Source organism: Scomber scombrus, chromosome 3, assembly GCF_963691925.1.
Source record: "Scomber scombrus chromosome 3, fScoSco1.1, whole genome shotgun sequence".
Lineage (NCBI taxonomy): Eukaryota > Metazoa > Chordata > Actinopteri > Scombriformes > Scombridae > Scomber > Scomber scombrus.
In genome coordinates, this window is record NC_084972.1 from 34,997,618 (window position 1) to 35,004,015 (window position 6,398).

Genomic DNA, 6,398 nt, shown 5'->3' on the forward strand with positions numbered 1-6,398 from the left:
AATCCTCCTCCATGTTTCCTTCTCTTGCTTTTTCTTCCTCGGCTGCCAGTAAATTTACAACATTTCCTTATTTGAGGCAAAAACAACTGCGACTCCGGCAGGAAATGAAGGCATAGATCAAACAGCTGGTCGTGAACAATACAGCGTGGCGGCACTGCAGACATCTCATTTGGGTTAACAGAAACTGCAATATGGTTCAGTAGCACCACTAATGACTAGACTGATAGCGCTGAGTTTGATGGATGGGGCCGAAGTCGTGCTGATTGGATTGGTATGCAACAAACAGCCGATTCCACTGGTGGGCCGAAATCCAGTTAACTTCCATCGTTTGTGAGACTCTGAAAAACAAAATAACTGGAAGTCTTTTGTTTGATCAGAGACAGAAATTCAATCCATTATCTGGAAAACAAACTGCTCTGAAAACACACAGTCAGTCAGCAGTGGTGACAGATGCTGTACCATCGGACTGAGCAGGGTTACAGTTTGCATGCAAAAATCAATCAAGCTTTGTTTGTACAGCACTTTTCATACATGGTGGTGTAACATAAAGTGCTTTATATAGTCAAAAAACAAACAAACACAATTAAAAAAAAGACTGGAAGTGAAGAAAACGCCATCATAACTCATGAAAATGTTAAAATAATTAGGAATAACAAAAGAAAAGAAGATAAAATATTCCTTTATTTGTCCCACAATGGAGAAATTTGCATTATTACAGTAAAAATAGAATATAAGAGCAGCAATAAGAAAAATAATAAAGAACAATAAATAATAAGAACAATAATAGAAAAAACATTCTTATTGCACAGATTAAAGTGAAATAAATATATATGTATATTATATATGTATATCGCACACAATTGGAATTAGTAGTATACATGAAATACTAATATTGTAGAGTATAGGACATTAAAAGTTCAGTGTATCCAATTGTCCGAAAAAAGGTTCATAAAATATAACAAAGAAATAATAAAATAAAGTTGGTAAAACCAGAAGTCTGAGATGAGATATTAAAAGGAAAAAAGATAAAATAATAAAACAACTAAAGAGGAAATGTGATGGAGTAAATAACCAGACATAAAAGTTTGGTTAATAAAATAGAATAAAAAGAATAATCCAAGTAGTAAAACAGGCTAAAATATAAAGTAAAAGACAGATTAATAAATAAAGAGTTAAATTGAAAATTGAAAGCCAGTTTTTTTTAAAAGGTAGGTTTTAAGTTTGCTTTTAAAAATATCAACTCTCTGCTGCCCCCTGGTGTTCAGGAAGGATCCAGAGACGAGGACCGTGGCAATAAAAGCATTCCTCTCTTAGTTCTGACTTCTGGTCGGATTAAAAGACCTGAAACAGTCAGATACGTAAAGTTAAACAGTAGGTTTTGGTTTTCAGGATAACGGGCCGATCACACTAACTCGTTTTCAGTCCAATGGGACGTTTTTCGAATTACTGAGTTTTCGGATTAATCACCACCTGCAATTCATCTTAGGTAACATTTTTTTGAAAATTTGAGAAAAAATAAATTGTGATGAACTTTGTTATTTTATTATTATTATTATTATTATTATTATTATTATTATTGTTATTATTATTATTATTATTATTATTACCCTTCTATAAGTTTTATCTTCTTATTGATTTTATTAATCTGCTTCTTTTGTCTTTTAATCTCTTTTATTAAACTTTATCTCATTTATTTTTTTGTCGTTTTAATCAATGTTAACATACTATAATTTTCTGATAAACTTTTCTTATTCTCTTTTCTTTATTTTGGTTGATATCATTTATTTTTAACATGGCGTGCGTTGGTCTATATTTGTCCTTTTTCTTTGTTTTTTATTCCTTTTCTTTATGTTGTTGGTCTTATTATCTTATTATCATCTTGTAAATCAACTGTGAAGAACTTCATTAACCTTTATGAAAGCTGCTATATAGATAAAGTTTGATTCATTGATTGATTCATCCTTTGAGGGAAACAAATATCTGTAAACAATTTCATGGCAGTTTATCTCACTGTCATTGAGATATTTCAGTTTGAAGGTAAGAAAAGCATAAATCCATCAAGGTAAAACACAAAATGTAATATTTATATTCTGTATATACAAAGAAAGACTTCATTCAACCATCCTGAGAGAAATAAATAATAATAACTGTCTGCCTCAATCACACAGACAGACAGGAGAATAAATAAAAGAAAAAGTACAAACTGCTTCTCTGCAGCAAAACACATTACTGTCATTTCATATAAGCACCGACAAATGTTGTTGTTTTTTTCATTATTTGAAGCTCAAAGCAGCTTCAGTTTATAGAAAAAGACGATAACTGTTGATTGGTGACAGAAGAGTCAAACTAAATCTGTTCAACATCACTAGGAAATGTTAAAAATGAGGGGTTTTATTTTATATTCAACCCACAGTGATCAGTGTTGTAGCATAGCAACAGCACAAACACCATCACACACACACACACACACACACACACAATGAAAAAAACTACCTGCAATAAACCAGATTTCATTTTGACTCCGAATTTTGATAAAAATACTTATTTATTTTAGTCAATTTTGTCATTTTTTGCCAGTTTTAGCCAACAAAACCAAATTTTCTGGTCTTCATTTTTGTCATGCAGTGAAATTTTGTTTCCCAGCTGTGAGCCTTCGCATTGTGTTGTTACCTTGGTTACAGGTTAATGTTGTCCATGTGACTCTGCAGTGATGCAACAGACCAACTCTCCTCTGCAAACTGTTTAAAACTGAACCAGAGCTGCAACAATTATTAATAATAATAATATTAACTACAAAATTCCAGGGACATTTTGAGTGCTACAGGGCTGCTGCCGGGATGAGTACATGATTTATTTCCAGTGTTCAAAAGTCACCCTGATAATATTCTGGTGCAGAAATGGCTCAAATACGACACACTTGTGTATTGTGAGTGTATGCCAGGCGGGGAGCTCCGGTCCTCTCCAATGAGGCCAACGCGGAAGTAACTTAAAACTGCATTCTATCAAAAGGCCACCAGGGGGCGACCGTTTTGGTGTCAAAAGGACTTCCGTCTCTATACAAGTCAATGGAGAATTCACCAACTTCTCACTTGATTTCTAACCTCAGTAAACGTTTTCAAAATGTGTTTATGGTCTCAATCGCTAGTTTAAAGCCTTCTTCAATGCAGTATGATGTTCATTTGGGACATTTTGGCCTCCCTGATTTTATATTGACGATAAAGCAGGGTATGCATTAGGGCGTGGCTACGTCGTGATTAACAGGTTGATTGATTCACAGGTTCAGGAGCGCGGACAGATAGACTGTATGGAAATAGCCATACAGGCAAAACAGACAGACAGGTATTAGCCAATCACAAAAAAGTAGCTCAGTTTCTGCCCAGCAACAGGTTGCTAAGGGCAGCTAAGGCCCTACGGTTGCTACGGCAATGCGAGAATCTGCTTGGAAAAAATTCTCAAAATGCCCCCAGAATTCGGCTTCTGACAAGGTCCCAAACAATTGCAAACTGTGAGAAAACCGTAACTCCTGTCCAAAAACCGAAAACACTGTGAGAGACACAGAAGCCGGCAGATTCTGACAATTTTATTCAGATATTACTTAAAATGAGCGAGTAAGCTCAGTGCGAAGACAGAGTGAGATTCTTTTGAAAAAAAAAGACGATTACATTAGGGTCAATGGGGAACGAGACAGGTATTGCCGCCGGTCTCGGCCCCGCCATTTAAATTTGGTGTAGACCCCGCCTCTGAACGTCACATTTTATGAATCCCAACACCTATGTCTACATTTTGACCAAAAATTATTTGTCTCCTTTTCACGGTTTGGCCGTGAGCTCGAGTTGTAAATAAAAATTAAGGTTATTTTTTACTCGTTTTCGCACTCAAACTAACTGACGCTTCCACTCTAACTTTGAAGAAAAAGTGATTTCCACTCCTCGTTTGACTGCTCATAGTTTGACAAGTTTACATTTGATGTAAAAACTGTTTAGTATTCTTCGAGAGAGCACAAGTTTTCCTCCGTTTTAAAGTCTGAATCACATTTCTACGTGCAGGTATGAGAGAGCTAGGTGACTCTGAAAAAAGGTGAAATTTTGTGGGTTTAAAAAAAAATTCCCATTCATTTCCAATCGAGCCGCACGTTTTGATGTTTATATTGTCGGGTTTGCTCAAAGCTGCGGGACGAGTTACGCACCGAAATTTGGCAGAAGAATAATAATAAGTATGGAGAAGATCCATACCATAGCTGTAGAGGAGTGCCTTGGCATGATTATTTAAAGTTGTTTTTGAAGCAACTAAGAGTGGAGTTAAATTTCTTCTTCATCACTTTAAAGTAGGATTGGGCAATATATCGATATTATATAGATATCATGATATGAGACTAGATATCGTCTTAGATTTTGGATATCGTGATATGACATAAGTTTTTCTTTTTCTGGTTTTATGCAGCATTACAGTAAAATAATGTAATTTTCTAACCCTAACCACCTTATTCTATTATTTGCCTTTACCCACTTTGTCATTATATCCAAATTACTGATGATTTTTTATAAAATTTTCACTGTGCAAATATTATATGAAAGCACCGACAGTCATCCTACAATATTGTTTCGATATCGATATCAAGGTATTTTGTCAAAAATATTGTGATATTTGATTTTACCTCTATCTCACAGCCCTACTTTTAATATCATCCATGCTGTAAAATATGAAGCTAAACTTTCCTTTATTCCATCCATGTTGTTCTATGTATGTTTGTTATACCCTGCTCACCATGTGCCTAATTTCTTTCATGTTTTCCTTCTTTTCTCTCCTCTGAGTGATTCTTCACAAACCTCTTTACCTTTCTGCTCCCTCTCATTTCCTCTGCCTCCCTTTAAATTGCATCACTGTGAATAAACCTGCTTTTCATTCTGAGCATGTTTTGCTGAATGTGCATAATGTTGGACATCGAGGGCAGTGCTCCCCTCTGAAAACCTGCTCACTCTTCCTCCTCCTCCTCCTCTTCCTCTCTTCTGTCCTGTTTACCAGATTTTTATCTTTATTCTTCTGTAAATATTTTTTATTATTCTCATCTTTCTTTTCTCTCATGTTCTGTCTTCTCTGCATCTCTCACCTTCCTCCTTTAAAGATGTTTATTATGGCATTCTGTCAGGAATAAATATTGTATTAAGACATTACATGACAGTCCTGTCACATTTCCTCAACACCGCTATCAAGATTTATCTTCCTGATACCAGTTTGTTCCTCTGGTGTGTAACCATGACAGTCCAGTCACTGAGCTCAGCTTCCTGTTTTCTGAAGAGTAAATACCATAGACTGTATGGTAAAATGGACGTAACATTCGTGACGTCACCCATTGGTTTGTGGACTGCTGCTCGGAGGCCAATAGTTTCGGATCTGAGCAGCGCCATCTTTGAAAAACCGAAGAGGTGCTTTAAGAAACACTTATTGCTGTTCTGAAGGTGTTTCATAAATCCATATAAAAATGTTTTGGTCTGTTGGACAAGATTAAACCATTTTGTTGAGCTCAGGCGGGGAGTTCCAGTCCTCTGAAATGATGCCAACGCGGAAGTAACTTAAAACTGCATTCTATCAAAAGGCCACCAGGGGGCGACCGTTTTGGTGTCAAAAGGACTTCCGTTTCTATACAAGTCAATGGAGAATTCACCAACTTCTCACTTGATTTCTAACCTCAGTAAACGTTTTCAAAATGTGTTTATGGTCTCAATCGCTAGTTTAAAGCCTTCTTCAATGCAGTATGATGTTCATTTGGGACATTTTGGCCTCCCTGATTTTATATGTGACGATAAAGCAGGGTATGCATTAGGGCGTGGCTACGTGGTGATTGACAGGTTGATTGGTTCACAGGTTCAGGAGGGCGCCTCATGCTCCTCCTGATGCCCATATAAGTAGAATCCGTGTTTTATTTTTCCCAGCATGCACCTGAAATTTTCAAGATGTTACGTCCATTTCTTATATACAGTCTATGGTATTTGGATCATATCAGAAAAATTACACATTTAGTATTAAAAAATATAAACAATACAATAATGCTGAGATAAATATTACAGCATTGTGTTGCTGCCTCTTTTTTTTTTAAATAAATGTGCTCAGTTTCTTTTTACATTAAGCTTTTCTTTTGTGTTATGAAAAACCAAATAATTCAGTTTATACAAGATATTGTGTTGTTTTATCTTGAGTCACCAAAAGTTCTTATTTCACAAAATAAACAGACTGTTTCTCATTAGAAGAAACTTTTCTTTTTATAACATGATAATTTGTTACAATAAGAAATGTTCGTATGTTATTAAAGCAAGAAAAATATCCATTTAGAAAAACTGTAAGAGTAGCTCAGCCAGAAAAAGTGAAAATGAGGCTCTGACTGGATCTTTGTCTTCTTTTAA